The sequence below is a fragment of the Protopterus annectens genome, chromosome 4.part0 (assembly GCF_019279795.1).
Source record: "Protopterus annectens isolate FY-2018-M chromosome 4.part0, PAN1.0, whole genome shotgun sequence".
Lineage (NCBI taxonomy): Eukaryota > Metazoa > Chordata > Ceratodontiformes > Protopteridae > Protopterus > Protopterus annectens.
In genome coordinates, this window is record NC_056733.1 from 956515998 (window position 1) to 956540657 (window position 24660).

Sequence of the window (24660 nt, forward strand, 5' to 3'; positions counted from 1 at the left end):
ACCCCCAATATTAAAAGCCTTCAGAAGACACAGCAGCACAAATATTGACAAACTCAGGACTTTTCTTACAGTCCACAATTGGAACCATATACTCTCCTTACATCGTCCTAATACAGCATCTGTAAGCTTAACCAACTTTCTACTCCAGCTACAAGACAAGTTCTTTCCACTTATCCAAAGGCTTTATAAATCCATCAAAACTGAATGACTATCCCCTGAACTCAAACATCTTTTAACCCTAAGGGATGAAGCATTGCAAAACAGACCCCCATTACTGACAGCTACATCTCTGTTATACCCTTGTGTAACCTAGCAAAGACATCCATCGGAAGGCACAAAACAGATTTCCAGATGAAGAACCAAAATACCCTCTTACATTCTCCCAAACACATTTGGAAAGAGGTTAACCTATTTACAGGAAGAAAATTTCCTCATAATACCCTGTCTACAGACACCATTCAGTGTGGCACAAACCTTCATCCAGATTAAATCTGCAGGATTGCACAGTGGTGCAGCGGTAGAATTGTCACCTCACAGCAAGAGGTTCTCTTGTTCAATTCTCAGCTGTAGTGCCTTCTATGTGGAGTCTGCATGTCCTCCCTGCGTTTGTGTGGGTTTTCTCTGGGTACTCTGGTTTCCTCCCACATTGCAAAGACATGTGTCTGGAGTGTTTCATTTCTAACACAAAAATATTAAAACAGTGCTGTGCATTGTTAGACTCGACTATTTTAAGTTTTTTGTGTTAGAAATTATATATCAAAAGTTTGGGGGGGCAACATTAAAAACAGGACAGAAGTATGTGAGCAGGAAAAAATATTCTATTCTTTAAAGCAGCCTGCTTCCCTGGTATTAATGATATGGTTTCATTGAAACCATTTTTAAGAAAAAGGTCATTGAAGCATTGACTTTTTTACTATGATTTTTTTTATGTTGTTCATATGATTTTCTGTGTTTCAGCACTTTTAAGAGTTTATGCTTTGTAATAATTGCTATGTGATTTTCATTGGCTGATTTGAATATAAAAATGCATGATGCTTTAATTGGGTTGTCTGATGAAGCTGTGTTTTACCGTGAAAGCGCTCACCTCACTAAATAATTTTTTATGTTTTATCTGAGTTGTTTTTATTTGATGTCTTGAGTTACCACTCTGCCTGCAAGAGCACCACAGTGGTGTGTTATTTACTATTTTTTTTTTTTCTTGAAAAGGTAATCTATACCCAATTATCCCTCTATATCTAACAGCACCACCTGATCTCCTCCACACTACATGGATTCTGGCCTGGATGCAGTACTATGGCAGCACTTTATTCCCTAACTGATGATATCCTGCCAAAATCGAATACTGCCTTCCTTACAGCTGCCTTATTTATAGACCTGATTAAGGCCTTTTACCTCATTGATCACCATCTTCTCCAAAACAAATTAATTGAAATTGGTATCAGTCAAGATACCACTCCCTGGTTTAAAAACTTTCTCAATGAGAGAGAATTCAGAGTTAAAATATGATTCTCTCAGTCAGAATCTCCACCTGTTACTAAAGGTGCACCACAAGGATTCATTCTTGCCCCCTCCACTTCTCCATATTCATTAACAAACTTCCTTGTGTTCTCCCCATCTCCCTCTTATAGTAATTTACCGATCAGGTCACTCTCACACCAACATTCAATACCAACTCTAGTCAGATTTACATGAGCTCCACCAATTAAACCATATTTCTCAAACACACCAAGACCAAAACTATGCTTTTTGGAACTCCGTAGAAAATTCACCAAACACCTGACTCTTTAACTACCTTTGACCTACACAACCATACCATAGAGACAACCTCCACCTTCAAATACCTAAGACTATAGCCTGATCAGTCAGTAAACTTCCATTTTCACACAAAGTGAGAGCAAAAGTAAACTACCTCCCTTTCTGGGCCAAAACCATCACCCCTTTTCTATCCCAACCAGCCAGACCAGCCATTGGCAAAGGAGTTCTCCTTTCTCAACTTGAATGTGGGCTCCCAATTTTTGCTTCTGCCTCCAAGAAAAAGATTGCCACACTCCAAACTGTCTCTGATAGCATCTGCTGATTCATTAGAAACTCACCTTTCTGTGAGCATCATTGTATTCCCCTAGAAAAAGCCAAATGGTTACCCATAAAGCAAATGTCTAACCTACTTTTTAGATTTGATTTTTATTTATTGGGAAAGTCCAACTTGGAACAAAGCCAGTTTTCAGCAGAGGCTCAGGGAGAAACACTTCAGATGCATGCCTTTGTAATGTGGGAGGAAACTCGCACAAATGCAGGGAAGACATGCAGTCTCCTCACAGAAGGCACCCCAGCCAAGAATCAAACTGGAGAATCTCTTGGTGTGAGGCGACAACACAACCGCTGCACCACTGCACCATCCTACTCTGCAAACTCTGCTATCCCAACTCTACAGACTACTCCACTTCCACACATTTACTCTCCTTGCAGCAAGACTTCATGATAAGACTTCCTCATGTAATCTGAGACACTACTCACAAGCTACTCAAACTCTCATTACTGCTAGAACCAAACTCCATATCACTGTACACAAGCTCTCCCTCACCCACATTAAGGAAATCAGCACATATTCCAAATTCAGTATGCAACTTAAAAAGTACCTCATACAGGCCAAATGCTCTTGATTCAACACAGGACACATCACCTAACCTAGCTCCTTTCAGAATCTCTTCTTCTCTCTCAAAATTCACTGAAAACTGACCAACTTTAGAAACTAATGTATACACTGTTGTGTCTTTCAGCTTTTCCCGGTTAGGGGTTGCCACAGCGGAACTCCGGTCCGCTAATGATTGGTAGTTGATTTTTACGTGCTGAGTTACCAGCCCTGATGCACAACCTTCAACGAAGGTACGCCCATTCACACATGTCTCCACGCAGAAGACGCTGTAGCTGAGAATCAAACCGGACAGCGTCTTACTGTGAGGCGACAACGCTACCGCAGCACCACCACTGCGGATAAACTAATATATACACTGTACATTATACAATGCCAGCTCATTTGTATTCAGAAATGAGCACACGGATTGGACAACCCAACCAGTGTGCCAGTTGAAAATCGAGCATATACCAACAGATAAAGTACAGACACTAAGTACCATTGTGCAGCCAGATTATCTAATGTAATATACTGAGAGACGGTGAAAAACAGAAGAAAAATTAGAGATGTTCTCAAAAAATAAAGAAACATAAATGTACCTGATTTTCCTTCTGTTTCTGTTCTGTCTCTCATAAAATCTGGACAGAAAAAAAAGACAGCAATGGAAATTCTCTTTTCTCCATTGCTTCTCCTGCACTGTACAAGCATGGGGATGAAAATTCCATTTACATGCGCAATACATCAGAAAATGCATGTTAACACAAATCCTGTTATTCCAACAAATGTTTAAGTTTATAACAACAATATGCAAAATTTGTTCCTATTTTTGGGGTCCCCCCCACACTTTATTTTAGGCCTTGTCCAAATTTCTTGCACTAACGGGTTGAGAGATATATTCTATACAGTTTATTTTACAGTTGCATAAATTTTACCACATGATTTAAAAATTTGTACAACATGCCCAAAAGTAACAATCTAGGCAAAACAGTATAGGAAAAGTTTCAGAAGGAGCAGTTTCAAAATAGACATAGTTTTCTCTGATTGAGCAATTAATCCTGAGTAGACATGATAAATCTCAATCATAGACCTTTATGCAGAATAAGTAGCTTAATGAGTAACATCGGTTACATCAAAACTATAATGTACTGTTCTAACATTGATTACATCAAAACGTACCTCTCAACCTCTTTGAGCAAGAAATCTGGGCAAAGCCATAAGTAAAAGTGGGACAAAGGCCCAAAGATAGAGACAATTTTTAAATATTGCTCTTACAAACTTAGAAAGTTGATAGAATAACATGTTTTACATTAGCATGAATTTTCTGAAGGATATGAAGTCTGAAACTCAAATGCCTGTCATTATTTTTGAACTTTAATCTTTAATGATTTACCACTAATTTGCCAGAAAACCCAAATTTTCTGAAAAACTAACCAAAAATATGAGTCCAAAATCTGGCCATTCTGCGAAAATCTGTACAGTTGAGAGGTATGCATCAAAACTATAACGTGCTGTTCTAACATCGATTACATTATAGGGAGGGTGGCCTAATGGTTAAGGTGTCTGCCTTACAAACACAAGGTACAGAGTTTGAATCTCACAGGGGATAACTGGCTAGGCTTAAAATGGCTCGCAATGGCAGTTAGCCTAGTACTAGCCTATGAACCTATGAACCTATGAACTATAAGGTGCTGTTCTAACATCGATTACATCAAAACTATAAGGTGCTGTTTTAACATGGATTACATCAAAACTATAACATGCTGTTCTAACGTCGATTACATCAAAACTATAACATGCTGTTCTAACATCGATTACATCAAAACTATAACATGCTGTTCTAACATCGATTACATCAAAACTATAACATGTTGTTCTAACATCGATTACATCAAAACTATAATGTGCTGTTCTAACATCGATTACATCAAAACTATAACATGCTGTTCTAACATCGATTACATCAAAACTATAACATGCTGTTCTAACATCGATTACATCAAAACTATAACATACTGTTCTAACGTTGATTACATCAAAACTCTAACATACTGTTCTAACGTCGATTACATCAAAACTATAACATGCTGTTCTAACATCGATTACATCAAAACTATAACATGCTGTTCTAACATTGATTACCTCAAAACTGTAACATGCTGTTCTAACATCGATTACATCAAAACTATAACATGCTGTTCTAACATCGATTACATCAAAACTATAATGTGCTGTTCTAACATCGATTACATCAAAACTATAATGTGCTGTTCTAACATCGATTACATCAAATCTATAACATGCTGTTCTAACATCGATTACATCAAAACTATAATGTGCTGTTCTAACATCGATTACATCAAAACTATAACATGCTGTTCTAACGTCGATTACATCAAAACTATAATGTGCTGTTCTAACATCGATTACATCAAAACTATAACATGCTGTTCTAACATCGATTACATCAAAACTATAACATGCTGTTCTAACATCGATTACATCAAAACAATAATGTGCTGTTCTAACCTCGATTACATCAAAACTGTAACATGCTGTTCTAACATCGATTACATCAAAACTATAACATGCTGTTCTAACCTCGATTACATCAAAACTATAACATGCTGTTCTAACATCAATTACATCAAAACTATAACATGCTGTTCTAACCTCGATTACATCAAAACTATAAGGTGCTGTTCTAACCTCGATTACATCAAAACTGTAACGTGCTGTTCTAACATCGATTACATCAAAACTATAATGTGCTGTTCTAACATCGATTACATCAAAACTATAATGTGCTGTTCTAACATCGATTACATCAAAACTATAACATGCTGTTCTAACATCGATTACATCAAAACTATAAGGTGCTGTTCTAACATCGATTACATCAAAACTATAACATGCTGTTCTAACATAGATTACATCAAAGCTATAACATGCTTTTCTAACATCGATTACCTCAAAAATATAACATGCTAACATCGATTACATCAAAACTATAACATGCTGCTCTGTGTACAATAACATTCAGTGTATACTTTCTGGTCTGGGTACTCAACATCTTGAAGGATCACCTGTAAAATAGGATGTGTGCTGGGCTGAGTTGGTATCTAGGACTATTACCTAGGTGCATTACTAATATATGCTTTTAGAAAATTGTTTTCAATATACTATAATAAAATAAGGTAAAAAATAATTATGTAGCATAGTTTCTTAACTTATTTTTGATAAATGAAAATAAATATTATGAAAACGATGCTATGAAAATCAGGAGAGAAGGGTAAAAGCTGAAGATCCTTTGCTGTATTATTTTTGTAATTTTTAACTTATGCAGCTACATTCTTACACACACATAAAGAATGCCTGCATATCTCTGAAATACTCACCTGACAAATTTGTACAAAGTTAAACACGCAAAATGGTCAGATGGGAAATATATATCTATAAAAAGACCACGAACACAAAAACCAGATAAAATGAATGCCAAATCTCAGGCTGAGGAAACAAATAGTGTCATCCTAAACTTCAAAATAAACTCAGAAAGTTAACCAAACAAGTAAGTTGTAATGTTCATATTTGAATCTCTAAACTTTTTGAACAATATACTGGTAAACCATTATAGACTTTGTGCTTGTAAAAAACATTTGATGTTGATGACATCATTTAGCCCTGGAGGCTCATCTGCATTTAACAAGATCTGCCACATAGCCTCGTGACATTCTAATTTTACTTTGAAGTTTCCTGAAAATTGTGTTTCACTAATTTTTTCAAGTATAGAAAATCTAAACTTCTTAAAATTGTCACAAGATGAAGCATGTCTAGCTAAAGCATTTGATCTGTCCTTCTTTTTAATAGCTAATTGATGTTCATAGATACGCTTTTTTAGAGTTCTGAGAGTTTTACCTATATAAAAGTGTCCACATGTGTCACACACTCCAATGTACACTACACATTGTGTCTTACAAGTGTAGTGACCCTTTGTGTAGATAGTTTTATTTATACCTTTCAAATATATGATGTTACTACCTGAAATAAACCTACATTGTTTACATTGGTTGCAAGGGAATGTCCCTTGCTTGACCGCTTCCACTTTGGACACCTTAACTTTCTCTGTAATGCTCTTGATGTTAACAGTTTTTTTGTATATGAAAGATGGAATCTTGCCTATAATGGAACTTAGGTCGTATTTATGAACATCAATTGAAGTTTAGGATGACACATTAATTTAGAAACATTTCCGTTTTAATTTGTAATTAATCACAGGAAGAAGTATGTCACATGACTACAACAAATCTGTATTTAAACAGGTTAAGAAGTTTTATCAACATTTCTGATGAAGTTCAAGTGAAAATAAAATTGAACGAAATGCGTAAATAAGTTTATTTGATTTTTGACTATTTGTTTCCTCAGCCTGAGATTTGGCGTTCATTAAATATATATCTATATTATTTTTTTTATTTATTTTTTTTTTTTTTTTTGAGCTGTCACACCAGCGATCTGTAAAGATCCAGAACCTCATGTTCACTACAAAGTAAAACATTTAATTGGCATAAAAATTTACAAAGATGAATTTTGAGACTGCTGCAAGCTAATAACAAAAGCATTTGGACTACATTTTTGAATTCAGAGCAGGATATTATAAGCACATTTATAATTCCACTTATCTTACCATTTCAGTCAGTTTTGTGTGTTTGTTGCTGTTTATCTGAAGTTAAAGCCATTAGTTTAAGGCATTTTTAGTGGGAATAGAAAGGTAGCCTGGTCTGTTTGAGTTGGAAAACACACAGAGAGGCTTAAAGTGAGATTGTTTCATCAGCCAGAGAGCTTTTAAAGGACTTAATTGGATGTTAATATGCACTTTGGAGATTCTTTTGCTGTGCTTTTACATTAAGAAGTTCCAGGATCATCCATCTTGTGGCAGAAGGTGTTTACCTGGTCTCTTTGAGTTGGGAGGCACTCCAGGGAGGTTAATGTGTAGTTGTTTATGGCTAGAGGCGCAGAAGTTAGTTTTCAGCTTTTTTGGGGTTATAAATTAGGCACATTTTTACGGAGCTGTTCACCACTCAGTGGTAGTTAGTAGTACCCTGTATAGTAGCAAACCTATAAAGCTAGCGCTTAGGACTTTAATCCATAACACAGAAAGGCTTTGCATGGAGATAAGCTTAGGGGAGCTAAGATAGTATCATACGGCACTAAGATCATAGCATTAATATCTAGTCTTCACCCTAGACACCACTCAGGTGACTCCTCTAAAACCAAGACCCTAAACTGCAACAGTGCAACCCTAATACAGGTCCTGACAACACGGATTTGCAATTTCCTAATGTCTCTGTGGCCAGCTTGGTCGATATAGTCATCCTGAGACAATGTAGCAGTTGTCTTATATACTCAGATAGCCTTTTAATCTTTAAAGAAACTAACACAGTATGCAAGACATGTACATGAGTAACTTCCTTGGAGGTAAAAATCTTGCTTACAAGCAATTTTGTTAAAAACACACACACACTACAACCTTCACATATACTGCTCAAAACACACATAGACCTTTTTATGTTGAGGCACTTAAAAGAAACCTCTCCAAACCTCAAAGATCTCCTAAGCTATCAAACTGCAACACCTACCCTCAAAAGTCACTAAAGCACAATCCAAAATCAATATCTAACACTACACATAAGCCTACATCCAATGATCTCCCTACAACAAAGTCCATAAGGCAAGCAAACACTTTACCTAGTACTCCTATCACAGGGGATTCTATTGTATGACACACAGATACTCCTCTCACTGGAATGGGCAAGGAGAAGATAACAGTTAGTTACCTGTCTGGAGCTAGGATCCGCAATGGAATGGACAAGGAGAAGATAACAGTTAGTTGCCTGTCTGGAGCTAGGATCCACAATGGAATGGACAAGGAGAAGATAACAGTTAGTTGCCTGTCTGGAGCTAGGATCTGCAATGGAATGGACAAGGAGAAGATAACAGTTAGTTGCCTGTCTGGAGCTAGGATCTGCAATGGAATGGACAAGGAGAAGATAGCAGTTAATTGCCTGTCTGGAGCTAGGATTTGCAATGGAATGGACAAGGAGAAGATAACAGTTAGTTGCCTGTCTGGAGCCAGGATCCGCAATATCACACATGCACTCAGGTCACTGCACCACTCACACCAATACAATTCTATCATAGTTCATTTGGGTGTAAATGAAAAGAGCTATTATGAGTCTCTCTGAATATAGGTTCATAGGTTCATAGGTTGGTACTAGGCTATCAGCCCTAGGGCCTATACAAGCCTATCCAAACAATTCCCCGGATATTTCTTCCCACAATATTTACTTCCCTGGACCGCTGTCTATCAGGGCGACTGATGTGATCCCTGGGGTGAATTTCCTATCTCCCATCCAATCGTCAAGGTTCCTTTTGAAGAGGTTCAAGGAGGTGCTCTGCTTGACATGTATGGGCAGCCTATTTCACAGTATGGGGAGTCTCTGGATCAGGAACCTATCCCTCCAGCATGTTTTGTTCATTGTGATGACAAGGTTCAGATCCCTGGAGTGTGTGGCTCTGCGGGCTTGGGATTTCTTTAAGTGGAGCATGTCCAACAGCTCAGGGTTTGACATGGCCTTGTATGTTAAGCAGAGATCGCCTCTGAGTAGACGATATGCCACAGAGTATAGCTGGAGTTTTTTTAGACGGTCAGCATATGGCATTTGCTTTAGGCCTGTGACTCGTTTAGTGAGGTATTTCTTCAGCGTTTCCAGCTGTTGCAGATGCCTTGTGAGGTGCATACCAAACGGGGCATTATACTCTATAATGGGTCTAATGAGGGATGGGTACAGTGGGACAATGATCTCCTTTTTTCTAGATGAAAAGACTTAGTGATGAGGTGTGCCACACAGAAGGATTTCCTGACTGTTGTGGTGATGTGGTTATCGAAGGTGAGACCACTGTCCACCTGTGTCCCTAAGTCTCTCATCACACTTTCTCTGTTTAATGTACTGCCACCTATGTGGTAATTCATGGGTACATGTTTTTCCCAAAGGGGATAACTATACATTTCTTGGCATTAAGCTTGAGCCCATGACTCTGGCACCAAGCATCTGTTTCTGTGAGGTCCTTTTGTAGAATATCCAAATCATTTGGGGATTCAATAATGGCTCCCAGTTTGCAGTCATCTGCAAATTTTGTTAGCCAGAGTCCCTTAGTGTTGGCCTGTACTTCGGAGAAGTAGATGCCAAACAAGAGCGGTCCCAGGACTGAACCCTGAGGTACTCCACTTGTCACTTATCTGGAGCTGGATTTGGAATCGGCTACTTTTACAGTCTGGGTTCTTTCGGTAAGCAGTTGGCAACCCATCAAGTGACGTAGGGATTTATGCCCAGCTTAGTAAGTTTATCTATGATTCCAGAGTAGGGAATGGTGTTGAAGGCCCTAGTGAGGTCCAGATAGGCTGTGTGGACCGCCTTACCCTTGTCCACAGCTCTGGAGACTGATTCAAAGAAGTCAGTCAGGTTCAGGAGACAAGATTGGCCTTTTACGAACCCAAACTGGGTGGGGTCCAGTGTTTGAAGGTTGCCAGTGTCTTTGTTTATAAGTTCCATGATGATGCGTTAAATGCCCTTGCAGATCAGGCTTGTCAGACTGATGGGATGGTAGTTCCCGGTATCCAAGGTGGATCCCCTATTGTGGAGTGGGATAACTGTAGCTGTGCACCATTCAGTGGGCACGAAGCCTGAGGTGAGGCCATGATTAAAATGACACTTAGGTGAGGTGCCAGTTCATTTTGTAGTTCATGTAGTACACAGCCTGGGATGTCATCTGGTCCCATGGATGCTGTATTCTTAGCTTTTGAGAGTGCAGTTTCTACCTGTGCGGCCATGATTACTGCAATTTGGCAATCTTTTGGTATTGATATGGGCCCTTTAGGGGGTGAGGGGGTGAAGTTGGCACCAAATTGATCTGCCAGGATATTGGCAATATCCTTGGGATCAGTATATTTAATGCCATTCTGTTGTAGCTCAAAGCAGATCTGAGCATTGCCATTTAGATTCTTGACATAACCATAGAATGCCTTGTGGTTGTCTTTGGAATCTTTGGCAATTTTATTTTTGTAACTAGCTTTGGAGGATTTTATGAGGGATCTCAGCTTCTTACTAAGGCTGGTAAGGGAGTTTTTTGCATCCTGGGATTTTCCTCTTTTCTGCAACAGTTTCTTCCTTCTGTTGTATAGTTGTTTATGGCAGGGGACCACCAGATTGGCTTCCTTTTTTTGGAGGAGAGTGTCTTGGTTCTATTTGGGATGGCACGATTCATGCACGAGTGGATGTGTTCGTACAGTGCCTTAGTGTAGGATTCAGCAGTCAAACCTTCAGCTCCCGTCTGCATGGGTGCCATGAAGTTTGTCACTTCTGACTTAAGTATCAAGAAGTTGGCTTTGGAGAATATTTTTACAGAGGTTTCCTTACTGGAGGGTGGAGGTTGGATGTGGATGTCAAAGGTAATTTGCTTATGGTCAGACCTGACCAATGAGGGGGTGACCACTGGTGTAGAGCATCTATCTCCCATGTTGGTAATGACCAGGTCTAGGATATTGGAGCCCCTGGTGGGACAATGGATTAGTTGATCCAGGGCATTGGAATTTATGAATTCCAAGAACCATTGGGAAAAGGAGTTGGTACCCGAGTAGTTTTCCCAGTTAATGGCAGGGTAGTTGAAATCACCCAGTATTAGGTGTTTGGTTGTATCTTAAATTTTCCAGTATGTTTAGAAAGGTGTAGTGAGAATCTTGGGGCATGGTGAGGGATCTATAGCAAGCTACAATTTGGATTGCAGTCTTACCTAGTGTTAGTTGCACCTGGAGAATTTCAGATGCATTGTGTTGGGCAACTAGCCTGGAGGTGTGAATATCCTTGGTGAATATGGACATTCCTCCACCTTTAGGGTTTTGGTCTTGGTTTGGTGGCAGAAAAGTTTGGTAAGAGTTGTAGCCTGGTATTGCAGGGGTGCTCTCTGGAGTCTTGAATCAGGTCTCAGTTACTGCACAGATATCGATGTTCTCCATTTTTAGGAGTGCCTTGAGCAAGTGCATTTTGAGGTTTAGACTTCTAGCATTGAATAGCATTACCTTCAGATTTTGCATGCTTGTATCTGTTACGGTGGTGGTTTTGTCCTTTGAACCTCACCTAAAAAAGGCACTATAGGGGTGGCAAGAGCTTTAGCCAGTAACCTGAATCCCAGGGTTGATGGGTACAGACCATCTCTGGCAAAGCATCATGGTTTATCGATCATGTCATCCCAGGCAGACAGATACTGGATCCCCTTTGAATGACACCAGAAGCTTAGCCAATTGTTGAAGTCAGTCATTTTGTCCTTATACTGTGGTATCATTCTGGGCAAAGGCAGGATGCTACTCAGGGCTAGGGTCATACCTGCCTGGGCCACATGATTCGAGAGTTCTTCCATGTCTCTTTTCATGTAATCCAGGGAGGTACGTCTCAAGTCATTCACTCCAACATGGACAGTGACAGAGTCGTATTTGTACTTGTTGTGGAGTGACTTGAGTGCATGTGGTATGTGGTGGATCCTGGCACCCGACAAGCAGCTAACTGTAATTTTCTCCTTGCTCAGCCTGGTGAGTGGGACATCAGTGTGCCTGACTATAGAGTCACCTGTGACTAAAGTGTTGGGTACGTTGTCTTGCCTTAGGGGCTGTTGTTGGGTGTCACACTGGTGTTGTGAGCTATGTGTCACTTTGGTTGTGACTGGTGTTTGTTTGCATTTCAGCTTCGGAGTTCCTTGTTGCTTGGGCAGGTTAATGTTAAGGGCCTCCGCATATGTGGGTTTAGTGTTGCTATGTGTGGGTGTTCATGATGTGGGTTTTGAAGGACTATGTGTTGCTTGAGATGTAGTGCAGGTATTAACCTTCTCCTCTTGACTGTCTAGCACATTCTTGGCTGGAGAGAGCTTTGCTTCCAGTTTGGCTATGTAAGTGCATCTCTCGCAGGTTGTAGTGTTGGGTGGTAGGAGGAGAGGAATGTCTGTGTACATGAGGCAGTTGCTGCATTGCCCCATTATGCCCAGATTCACCAGGTGGACAGGAGAAATCACCGGAAGCTGACCCTTGGACATGCCTGTTTAAGTGCTTTTTTTGTAAAGTATAAGAGATGTTTTCCCTTACCTTTGCAAGGTACTTTGCAATCATAGGCTGTTTAGTGCTTACGATTAATTACTCCTTATTGACAAGGAGGGCTGAGTGCTTGTATCAGTTTAAGGCTTCCTAGTGCTTTCCAGCAGGTTCTAGAGCAAGTGCTAGTCACAGGGGTTCAGATTTTAGTGCTACTACTGAGAAACCAGCTAGTTCTAAGGGAAAATTTGAAGAGCAGACTTTCTGGCACCTGGAATAGTTTAACTGTAGCCTCGTAGTGCTGCACGATGTGAAAAATGTACAAACACACGTGTTTTTAAGCCAGAAAATTGAAAGGGATAGAAATTAGCCCAAACTGGCTAATAGGATTACAATTTCAGAGCTGGAAACCACTCCTCTAGCGTTAGATAGGCAGTACAACGCTAACCACTCCCACTGGTAAGCAGTAGGACTTCCCTCTACCCCAGCAAGGTCTGGATAGCTCTGAAAATAAAGTCCTGAAACCAGCAAAGTCTGGGATCTGGGCTATACTAGCTAGGAAAGGTAGGAAATTAGCAAACAAGAGTATTTTGTTTGGGGTTTTTTTGGTTAAAACAGGCTAAACAATGCAATAATACAGTAAATAAACACAAAAAAGGCTAACACACTTGAGTGTGTAGCCCTAAACAGTAAATGCAATTAAAACTCTACAAAGTTAGCCATTTAAAACTTTTTGAATGAAGCAAGGCAAGTGCCCAACTGAAAAACGATTTAAGAGGCAGCAATACAGTAGAATAAATAGCTAGTCTACATATACATAGAAGTCTATATATATATATATATATATATATATATATATATATATATATATATATATATACAGAAAAACAGCTAAAACACACAAACAATTCAGATGCAGTGCGACCTACAGCACTTGAGTTGTAGCAATATTAAGGCAGATACAGTTTTAATAAATGCACTAAAATATACTCTATATTTAAAATGTTTGAGAAGCACAGTCAGAACACAAGAATATTCAGGCAATTTTTTTTTTTTTTGGTAAGAAAGGGAGAAAGGAGGAACAGAAGGCCTTCTCAGATGTTCTCTCTGTATTAAGTAGAATGAGATAATGACACTAGTCTGGGAGGAGTCCCAGATCAAATTTACAGTAGGGGCAACTGCAAAGCCACCAAGTATAACAGCAAGACACCAACAGGGAGGGAAGGTGGGGAACAATACTAAAGCTAGTAGCCTACAGTCTTTTAGCTAGTAAACACTACAGAAATGTTTATCACAGCAGTGAGCCACAAAATGAAAGTTTTAAAACAGATAAAGGAGCAAGGAGACTCTACAGAATGCTTTTAACTGCAAACAAATCAGTTATATGATACCCTCTTTGGAAGGAAATCAGAACAAACAAATAGGTGCTTAACAAGTACAGAAAATTGCAATAAAATAAATTAAAAAGTATGCAGCAGGCAGTAAAACGTGCTATATATAAATTGCTAGAAGCGATAACCAGTATAAATAAGCCAAAAAAGGATACTTATTGTTATATGTCTCAAATCAGAGTTGTAGTCAATGCCCTTCCTCCACTTGGCTCAGTGTGTCACAGGCAGGTACATGCCTTGCATTGAGCAGCATTCTACCCTCACAAGGGGTGATGCCACAGAGTGAACAGAAAATAATTAATTTTAATAACTGGCTTAGTTTCTGATGTCACTCTAGGGGAATCCATTATCTATTTGTGTGGGAGGATATGGTTGACAGACCACTTTGCTTTGCCAGGGATGGTCTGCTCCTGTTCCCGTAGGATTTCAGATATTGGCTAAAACTTTTTCCATCCTCTTACAACCTTTTTTAGGCAATGTCAAAATGACAAAACTACCAACATAGCTAAAAAAAAAAAAAAAAACACAAAGCAACCTTAAGGTGTTACTGGTCAATGCTAATAACCTAAACAAGAAACTCTTACAAATTCTTCTCACTCTGGAAAATGTAGACATCTGTGCTGTTACCGAGACTTGGTTTAAAGCCACAAAAAAGTACTTGGCAGTGGAAGGCTGCAGTGCCTTCCATACATTTAGACCAACAGCAGCACAGACAGGGCCTAAAGGGGGAGGTGTCTTAATCTGTTTAGCAGCAAATACCACTCTAGGTTGGTTAAACAGGATGATGCCCTGCAGTTTACCCATGCCCGAGTCTCCATAGACAAGGTTCCCTACCATGTACTAACCAGTTACAGGTCATCCACTATGATCCACAAAGCCCACAGCTCTTTCCTAGACCTACCGGAGACTCCCACCATCAAACCAAATACCCTAGTCATGAAAGACTTTAACTACCCCTCTATAGACTGGGAAGTGTACACTACTTCTAACTCACAGGCTCTCATCATCAAACCAAATACCCTAGTCATGGAAGACCTTAACTACCCCTCTATAGACTAGGGAATATACACTGCCTCTAACTCACAGGCACAACATTTCCTGGACTTCATCAACACAAACACCCTGGACCCTCCAACCAGAGGATCAAATATATTGGACCTAGTACTCACCAACATGGGAGAGTGTTGCACTCCACCCGTATGTCATGTCCTCATTAGTGAAGTTGGACCACAAAGCTGTCTCCCTCAAAATAAAATTCAAACCAGAAAACCCAACTAAACTCATAACAATTAAGAACAATACTAAAGCAAACTACTTCCTATTAAGTGCCAGTTTGTCAAAATTCATGGCTCCACCAAACCCTGAAAAACAGCTACTTAAAATGCAGAATTATTTAAAGAAAACCCTGAAAAACAGCTACTTAAAATGCAGAATTATTTAAAGAAACCCTGTACAAGCATGCTAATGGCTGCATTGAGGCTGCTATACCAGGCATAAGTAAGCCCAGAGCTAATCCCGAAAACAAACCACTCTGGTGGAATTCTTATCAGATTCCAGGCTTCCAGGCTGTATAACAAAAGAAAAAGTTATGGTCAAAATCAGAAAGAGAAACTCTTATAGAGACAAGACCTCCCTGATTCAACTAAGCAAAAACTAAGAGTTCCAGTAAAGTCCAGCAAGCCAATTACAAGGTCAGGATAGCCTCCCAGGCTAAGGGCAATCACAAGGCCTTCTTCAGCTATGTCAGAAATCTTAAAGGTGATGCTCAGTAGTGTCCAGAACTGGTGGTAAGTGGCACAACCTTCACTGACTAGGGTGACATAGCAAATCTACTGGCTGATACATTTAGCTCTAACATCACCACCACTCCCTTCACTATCCCCATGTGAAATCCCTTCTAGCTTACCCCCAACTATCAACAGAGAGCAGGTCCCGGAGGTGCTCACTAAGGCCAAAAATACTGCTTCAGTGGGTGCCAACAGTATCCCCAGTTGCCTCCTAAATAGCCTAAAACATGACCTAGTAGTGCCACTTGAGGCACTCTTCAACTACAGCCTCAGAGCAGGTTATGTCCCAGGTGAATGGAGGTCCACAATGGTCATCCCTCTCCATAAGAGTGGACCATCAATTGAACACAGGGACTTCAGACCCATCAGTCTGACAAGTCTAATTCTCAAAGCTGTGGACTAAATTATAATCCAAATGATCAAGGGCACTGCTAACTTACAGACACTGACTCACCCCAGGTTAGCTTTTTTAAGGGAAGGTCTTGCACACTTAACATGGTAGACTTCTTCAAGAGGGTTGCCATGGCTATGGATGAAATGATGCATACTGCCTACCTTGACCTGGCCAAGGTGTTCAGTACAATGCCTCACTCAGGTATTGTTGACAAACTATAGGGACTAGGCATAAATCTGTACATAACTCACTGGATTGCCAGCTGGCTGACAAAACCCAGGAAGTTAGGATTGGTGAGACCACCTCCATCAGGGGATCCGATACCAGCAGAGTACCCGTGGACTCTGTGTTGGACCCACACCTGTTGGACATCTGCTTCTTGGAAATCAAGGCTAATGTCAAAGGCCTCTGGATCACCAGTTTCATAGATTACCATACACTGGGAGCTATCATAGATTCCCCCATGAAACTAATATTCTACAAGAGGTTATAACACAAGCAAATGACTGGTACAAATGTTACAGATTAAAAATCAGTGTAAAGAAATGCATTATAGTGCCCTTGGGAAAGCACCCATCCAAGATAATTACTTCATTGATAAAATAGCCCTAAGAGTTAATCTAATAATTAAGGATGTGGGAAAATATGTAGACAGTAATCTGGTGTTTGACCAACATGTATCCAAGACAGTAAGAAAATCAGTCTATCTCACCCAACTCATAAGCAAGGGTATGACATCCAGGTCCAGGAAGTAGTACCACTCTACGCAGCCCTTATCAGACCCATCATTGAGTACAATGCCCCCTTTGGCATGTACCTAACCAGGGACCTGCAACAGTTGGAATATCCTCAAAGGTTCCGCACCAGGAGAATCCAGAGTATGAATACCCTGTCCTACACAGATTGCCTTTAGGTCCTGTCTCTGTACGCTATCTCTTACAGGTTACTGAAAGGCATAGCTCTCACCCTCTTAGCACAAAAAATCTGGACAAAAGGCAAAATTAATTGGGGAGAACAAAGCCCAAAAAATAGGGACACATTTTAAATATTGCTGTTATGAACTTAAAAAGTTGCTAGAATAAAAGGTCTCATGTTGCCATGCATTTTCTGAAGGATAAGAAGTCTGTACAGAGATTTTGTAAATAGATCAGTGTGTGTTGTGGTGTTTACTGGGTGTGGGGTTGCCTGGAATTTATCCAAGGTGTTGCTTAGTAGAGAGAGGTTGGCCTTGGGATAGTTCCTAAAGGTTTTTGGTTTCTGTGGATGCCCAGATTTAATTTTTATTTTGTGGTCATATCTGATGAGTGAAGATACTACTTTAGGTATGGAACATCCGCCCCTATGTTCGTGAGGTCATGGATGTTTGTACCCCTGGTAGGAGAATGGACCAACTGTTTCAGGATGTTGGTATTAACAATGTTTAGAAATCACTGGACTTATGCATTAGAAGTGGCGTAGGATTCCTAGTCTATAGAGGGGGTTGAGATCCCCCATGAATATCGTATTGGGTTGAATGGTGAAGGACTCTAGTACATTGAGATGGGTAGTATGGGTTTCCTGGGACATGGAGGAGAACATATAGGTTACAAGGATATGGTACAACATCCTGTTTATGGTGAGTTGCACATGTATGAGTTCCAATGGGTCATGCAGTTTAACTAGTCTGGAAGTGAGATTTGTCTTAGTATAGACTGACACTTTTCCACATTCAGTTCCCTCCTGTGCAGTAACTTGTCTAAAGGTGTGAAACACATTATAACCTTGTATTGTTGGGGTACTCTCAGTGACTTTAAACCATGTATCAGTTACCACACAGATGTCTACACTCTCCTGGGAGAGGAAGGCGTGCAGGGAGTGACATTTCTGGTTAAGACTTCTAGCATTAAGTAATACCACCTTCAGATATTCCTTCTTAGGTTTAGTTAGGTTGGGAGGTTCATCAGTTTGGCATTGCCTAAAAAAGGCACTATGGGGGTAGAAAAGGTCTTTGCCAACATCTGAAAGCCTAGAGAGGATAAGTGCAAACCATTCCTGGCAAAGCAGCATGGTCTGTCATCCATGTCCTACCAGGCCATCAAATATTGTACTGCCACTCGTCTTGTGTATTCAAATAAAACAATGAGGCTTGGGTGTTTGTTTAAGTTGTTTATTGCACACAAACACATCAGGATGGTTGACTGGAACATAAAACCTAAACAAACTAACTAACTGACTGACTGCTACACACATACATGCTTTCACTCTGGCTGCTCACTCAAAATGGCACTCTTCCTTGCACATGCTCAGTACTTATATGCACATGCCCATAGACTGGAATGGCTCTTAAAGGTACAATACACACTCTGATCTACAGTACACCCCTGGATTCACACCAGAAGCTAAGCCAATTGTTAAAATCAATCATTTTCTGTTGGTAATGTGACATCATCCTTGGAGAAGATAATATGCTTCTCAATGCTAGGCTCATACCTGCCTGAGACACATAATCAGTGAGCTTGACCACGTCTCACCTCACATAGTCAAGAGAGGTATGTCTCAGGTCATTAACACCCACATGGACTATGACTGAGTCATACCAGTACCTGTGGTTCAATGACCTGAGTGCCTTTGTGACATGATGGATTCTAGCCCCAGAAAGGCAGCTAACCGTGATTCTCTCCTTATTCAGTCTGTGAGGGGGACATCGGTGTACTTCACTATAGAATCACCAATGATGAGGACATTTGGCTGTGTGCTGGTTTGCTTTAAGGGTTTATTACTGGAGGCATTGGATACAGTGTTACTATGTATAGCTGCAGGTGTTGTTTTTTTACAGAATGTTTACATAATGGTTGAGGACCATTTCTTTGACTGAAGTGTGCAGGAGGTCTGGTACACTGTTAGACAAGCTAGGCTACTGAAATTACTTGTATTATGATACAAAAGACTGATTTGCATAACTGCTAGCTATTTACTGCATATTCTTGCTACATATTATTCATTGCATTAGAAAGTGATTGCATTGCTTGCTTACATAACCATGTATCAGTTTTATATGTGTATATAATGTGATTCTGGTATAGCATAGTTTATTATGAAATTTATAAAAATCACCTTTATGGGCGGTCACGGTGGTGCAGTGGTTAACGCTACCGCCTCACAGCAAGAGGTTCTCAGGTTTGTTTCTCTGCTAGGGTGCCTTCTGTGTGGAGTGTGCATGTCCTCCCTGTGGTTGTGCGGGTTTCCTCCGGGTGCTCTGGTTTCATCCCAAAGACATGTTGTAGGTGGAGTGGACACTCTAAATTGGCCATAGGCATGTGCATGTGTGTGCCTTCTGTGGAAGGTTGGGCACTGGGCTGGCAACTTGACACCGTAAAACTCCACTACCACTCATGAGTGGACAGGTGATCTGCTGTGGTGACCCCTAACCAGGAAAAAGCCAAAAGAAGAAGATAAAAATCACCTTTACATCTGTCATCTCCATGCATATAATGACATTTCCACATTTGAGTGTTTTATTATACAGTGTTTGAAATTGCAATGTTCGTAGATTCATAGATTTATACTAGGCTAATGATGACTAGGGATTTTAAATGCCCAGTCAGCAGTCCATAGCTTCATTATTTCATACCAGGATAATGACCACCAGGGTCTTTACAATCCTAGCCATGCAACCCAATCTTATTTTGTTCCAAAGTTTCTCTGACGCCCATATGGTAGGGTATGTTAGTAAAATGGTAGCCAAGGGTTATGTGTGGGAGGGCATGTTAGTTGGAGATGATTTACTTACTGTCGACCTCTGTCCATCAGAGATATGGGGACCAGGCTGAGGGTGAGTTACAATTTCCCAGCCAATGATCAAGGATTCTTTTGAACAGGGTCAGGGATGAACTTTGCTTCATGTAGAGTTTATTCCATAGTACGGGGATCCTTTGTGACACATATCAGTCCCTCCAGCAGGTTCTATTTATGTTGCAGACAAAGTTCAGGTCCTTGGATCTAGAGTTTCTGGTGTCGTTTGTCTCGTGGCTGTGCAAAAGATCCATTAGAGCTGGATCTGAGGATACTTTATATGCCAGGCATACATCACCTTTCAGCATACCTCTCACCTGTACAGATTTTCACAGAATGTCCAGATTTTTGCCTCATATATTTGGTCTGTTCCTCATAACATTTGTGATTGTTTTGGATTTTTTATGTTAGATGAGTGAGAACTGAATTCACTAAATAATGAGAGTCACATACTGATAACCGTGTAGACTGAGCTGTGCTGCTCGTAGTAAGAATAAGACAAACTCAAAAAACAAGCCGCCATGTTAGAATCACAATGATAATTGGTTACACAACAACAGAAAATAAATCTTGGCCAAGCATAGGAGGAACAAGGCCATACATACTAAAATCCCCCTGACCAATTTAAACAGGCAGCTAAAAGGGGTAATTAATACTTCAGAGGCTACATTTGAAGAAAAAATAGCTTCTCAGGCAAAGGACAGCCACAAAGATTTCTACAGCTATATAACATCCCACAATTTTTAGTAAATAGCAGGAAACATGACCTCTCTGATCCACTTGAATAATTTTTCAACTGGAGCCTTCTGTTTTTGTGCCTATGGAATGTAAGATGGCTGCAGTCATTCCCCTGCACAAAGGAGTTCCAGCCACTAATCCAGGTAACTACAGGTCCATAAGTCTTACCAGCTTCATGTTTAAGGCCGTGGAAAGAATCATCATGGACATGATAAATGAGGACATCGGTAACCTGCAAACTCTGGACCCATCACAGTTCAGCTTTGTTAAAGGAGAGTCATGCCTATTAAATCTGGTGGACTTTTTTGAGACGGTCATCAAAGCATTGGATGAAGATAAGACTGTGCACACAACTTACTTTGACCTGACCAAAGCTTTTGATACAGTACCCCACTCAGTTATTATAGACAAGCTCACTAATTATAAACCCTTTTATCAGCTGCTGGATAGCCAACTGGTTCACTGATAGGACCCAGAAGGTCAGAATAGATGAGGATACCTCCACCAAGGGACTAGTCACTACTGGAGTCCCCGAGGGCTCAATACTGAGCCCGCTCATTTTTGACATCTATTTCTCTGAAATGAATGGCTGACTAAGTTTGCAGATGATTGCAAGCTGGGGGTTATCATCAACACCCCTGCAGACACTTACATTCTTCAAGAAGGTCTATCTCTGACTAATAAATGGTGCCCAAGCCATGCTGTTAAACTCCATGCTAAGAAATGTTTAATTATACCCTTTGGAAAGCCAACCACCCTGGCTAATTACTATGTTGATAATACACCCCCAAGACTTGACCCACTTGTCAGGGATCTGGGTACGCACATAGACAGTAGCCTTACTTTCAACCACCACATGGCCCAGCAGTGAATAAATCCTTTTATGCTGTGCAACTTATAAGTAAGGGCATGGTTTCTAGGTCCAAAGAGGTCATTATCTCACTGTACTCTGCCCTTATCAGACCAATCATAGACTACAGCTTTCCCTTTGATGTGTACCTGACCAGGCATATGCAGCAACTACGATTACCTCAAAGGTTCCTTGAAAAAAGAATATAAGCTGTAATAAACCTGCCTTATGCAGAGCCCCTTTCTGTCTGCTCAGTCTCCTATAGATTGCTGAGGGGTGAAGTCTCTTATAGATTGCCGAGGGGTGATCTATGCCTGGCCTACAAGACATCCACAAACCCTACACCTATGAATCTCCTACATATTTGTAAGTCAAAGAGTACCAGAAATACAAGATCTAGGGGCCTGAATTTTTTCTGTGACTTAAACAGAACATGCTGGAAAGACAGATACGTGTCCCAGAGACTGCCCCTCCTGTGGAACAGGCTTCCATCCATTTAAAGCTGAGCTCGTCTATTACCGGTTTAAGCACAACCTAGAACAGTGGATGGGGGACAGGAAAATTACACCCAGCCTGGCGCACATGTCCTTTATGGATAGAGGTATCATATAAATGCCTTGCCCTCATTGTCCTGTTTGGATGCAGAACATCATAATTCTTTTTGGAAAACTTGGCTAGGCTTAGAAAGGCCCTCCTGGTCATTAGCCTAGTAACAGTCTATGAATCTATGAATCTACAAAACATAACTTTAGAGTTACTGGTAGACAATGACATCATTGTAGTTACAACATCACATTAGGAGGGTGACAGCATCACATGCTACAATGTTTACTAATTATATCATATTGGTTGGTTCATTGTCACAAACAGGGTAAGGTGTACATCACATGATTGGTCTCTCTGTTTTGTAATTGTGACACTTTATGTCTAGAACCATACCTCTCAACTGTCCAGATTTTTACAGATTGCCCAGATTTTGGCCTCTTATTTTTATTTTGTTCCTCATAAAATTTGTGATTTTTCAGACATATAATTGAGGACTAAAGTCACTAAATAATGACATACGTTTGAGTTTCAGACTTCTTATCCTCCAGAAAATGCATGCTAATTCAAGACCTGTTTATTCTGGGAACCTCCTAAGTTTATAATAGTAATATTTAAAAATTGCCCCTAATTTTCAGTCTTAGCCCTCTCCCCTGCCTAAAAATGTTCTTCAGACCAGTGTACAAACCTGATACCTGGTTAACATTTGGTAAATAAACAAATAAATAAATAAATAAATACATTGGAAAGTGGCAACCAAGTAGACGGACAGTGGTGTGGGTGGGGGTAGGGCACTAGTCCATTACCTTGGCTGTAGCAACATATAACCATGATCTGGCCCTGCAGTGCTTTCATGTGCCCCAGCTGCTAAGTGAACATGGGCAACCTGGGCAGTAATCAGCAAGTTATCTCAGAATGCCACCAGAGCAAAACCTGGGCAAGTTAGAAAGCTCACAGGTGGAGAGGAATGCTCTAGATAGACAGATTGATAGACATATTTTTTGTTAATAAACATCTTCATGAAATCACAGCTAAAAGAAAGACATAGATACATGAACACACTGTGTGTTTAATACATTTCCTACCACATTTTTGTCTTATGTTGAATTGCGTAGCTATAACTAATTGTTACCTAAACACTGAAGTTACAGTGTATTTATTTTGAAAAAAAATCACTAAGCTGTTTTCAGATTTTGAGTTTACATTATATTATATAAGAGTTTTTGTGTGACAGAGAAATAATTTGTACATAAATTCTGACCAATTTCAGTCTCAGTCTGGGGTCAGCAAAAATAGCTACTCACACAGATTGTGCTATAATAAGCATACAAAAGTACACAAACAAGTGAAATACAGTCTGCTTTTTTATTTTGTTTTAGGGCCACACCTACAATATTAAGGCATTAAAAGTCAGGCGTATAAACCCCAAACGATGATGAATAAGTAACAAATGACAAAATAGAAAAATAATGCCATGGCTGATTTACATACCCAGAATGCTATGCTTTATTCCACTGAAACACTTATACTCTTTTTCAATCCTGAATAGAAGTTCTAGAAAAATAAATATATGTGTGTGTGTGTGTGTGGGGGGGGTGTTGATGAATGAGACACCTATTTGTGAACAGTAAACTCTACGGTTTTCTGATTAAGCATTCAGGTTTTACTATTTCAAGTCATGGTGCTGGAATATATTATTAATCCCAGAAAAAGGTGTGATTTAGTATAGTAGAGAGTCAATTATCTGAATGACAATTATCTGAAATGTTAATTATCCAAACGCAGCCTTCCAAAGTTTTTGGGTAGGAAAATTCATAAACCACCAGATTTAATAAACTCTGCGTAGGAATAGCATTATTCCTACACAGAGTGAACAGTGTCCATGTCTGCATCTCCCTCTCAGCAGTGTGCCATGCATATTAATGAAGGCGTGCTCCTGAGGGGGAGACATGTACGCGGATATTGAATGAGTGCTGGGGGAATGTTACAGCGCTTGCAGATCTGTAACACGTCCCCTTATTTAATATTTGTAACTGTAATTTTACATAGGGGGTGTGTTATAGTATCTGTAACACACCCTCTGCACTCCCAAAGTGCCGTATAGCACTAATACAATAAAGAATGTGTCCTCGGACACTTATTTAATAATTGTAACTGTAATGTCATAAAGAGGGTATATTACAGTATCAGTAACACACCCCTGTGCTCTCAAAGTGCCATATGGCACTACAACAATAAAGAAAGTGTCCTCAGATGCTTATTTAATAATGTCAAGTGTAATGTCACGTAGGGTGTGTGTTACAGTATCCGTAACACACCCCCTGCAATGTTAAAGTGTTGTATGGCACTAAAATGCATAATATCTGTGTGTTCCTGGCCATTCTGAAAATGTAGCTGTAGGGGGTGTGTTACAGTGACTGTAACACAC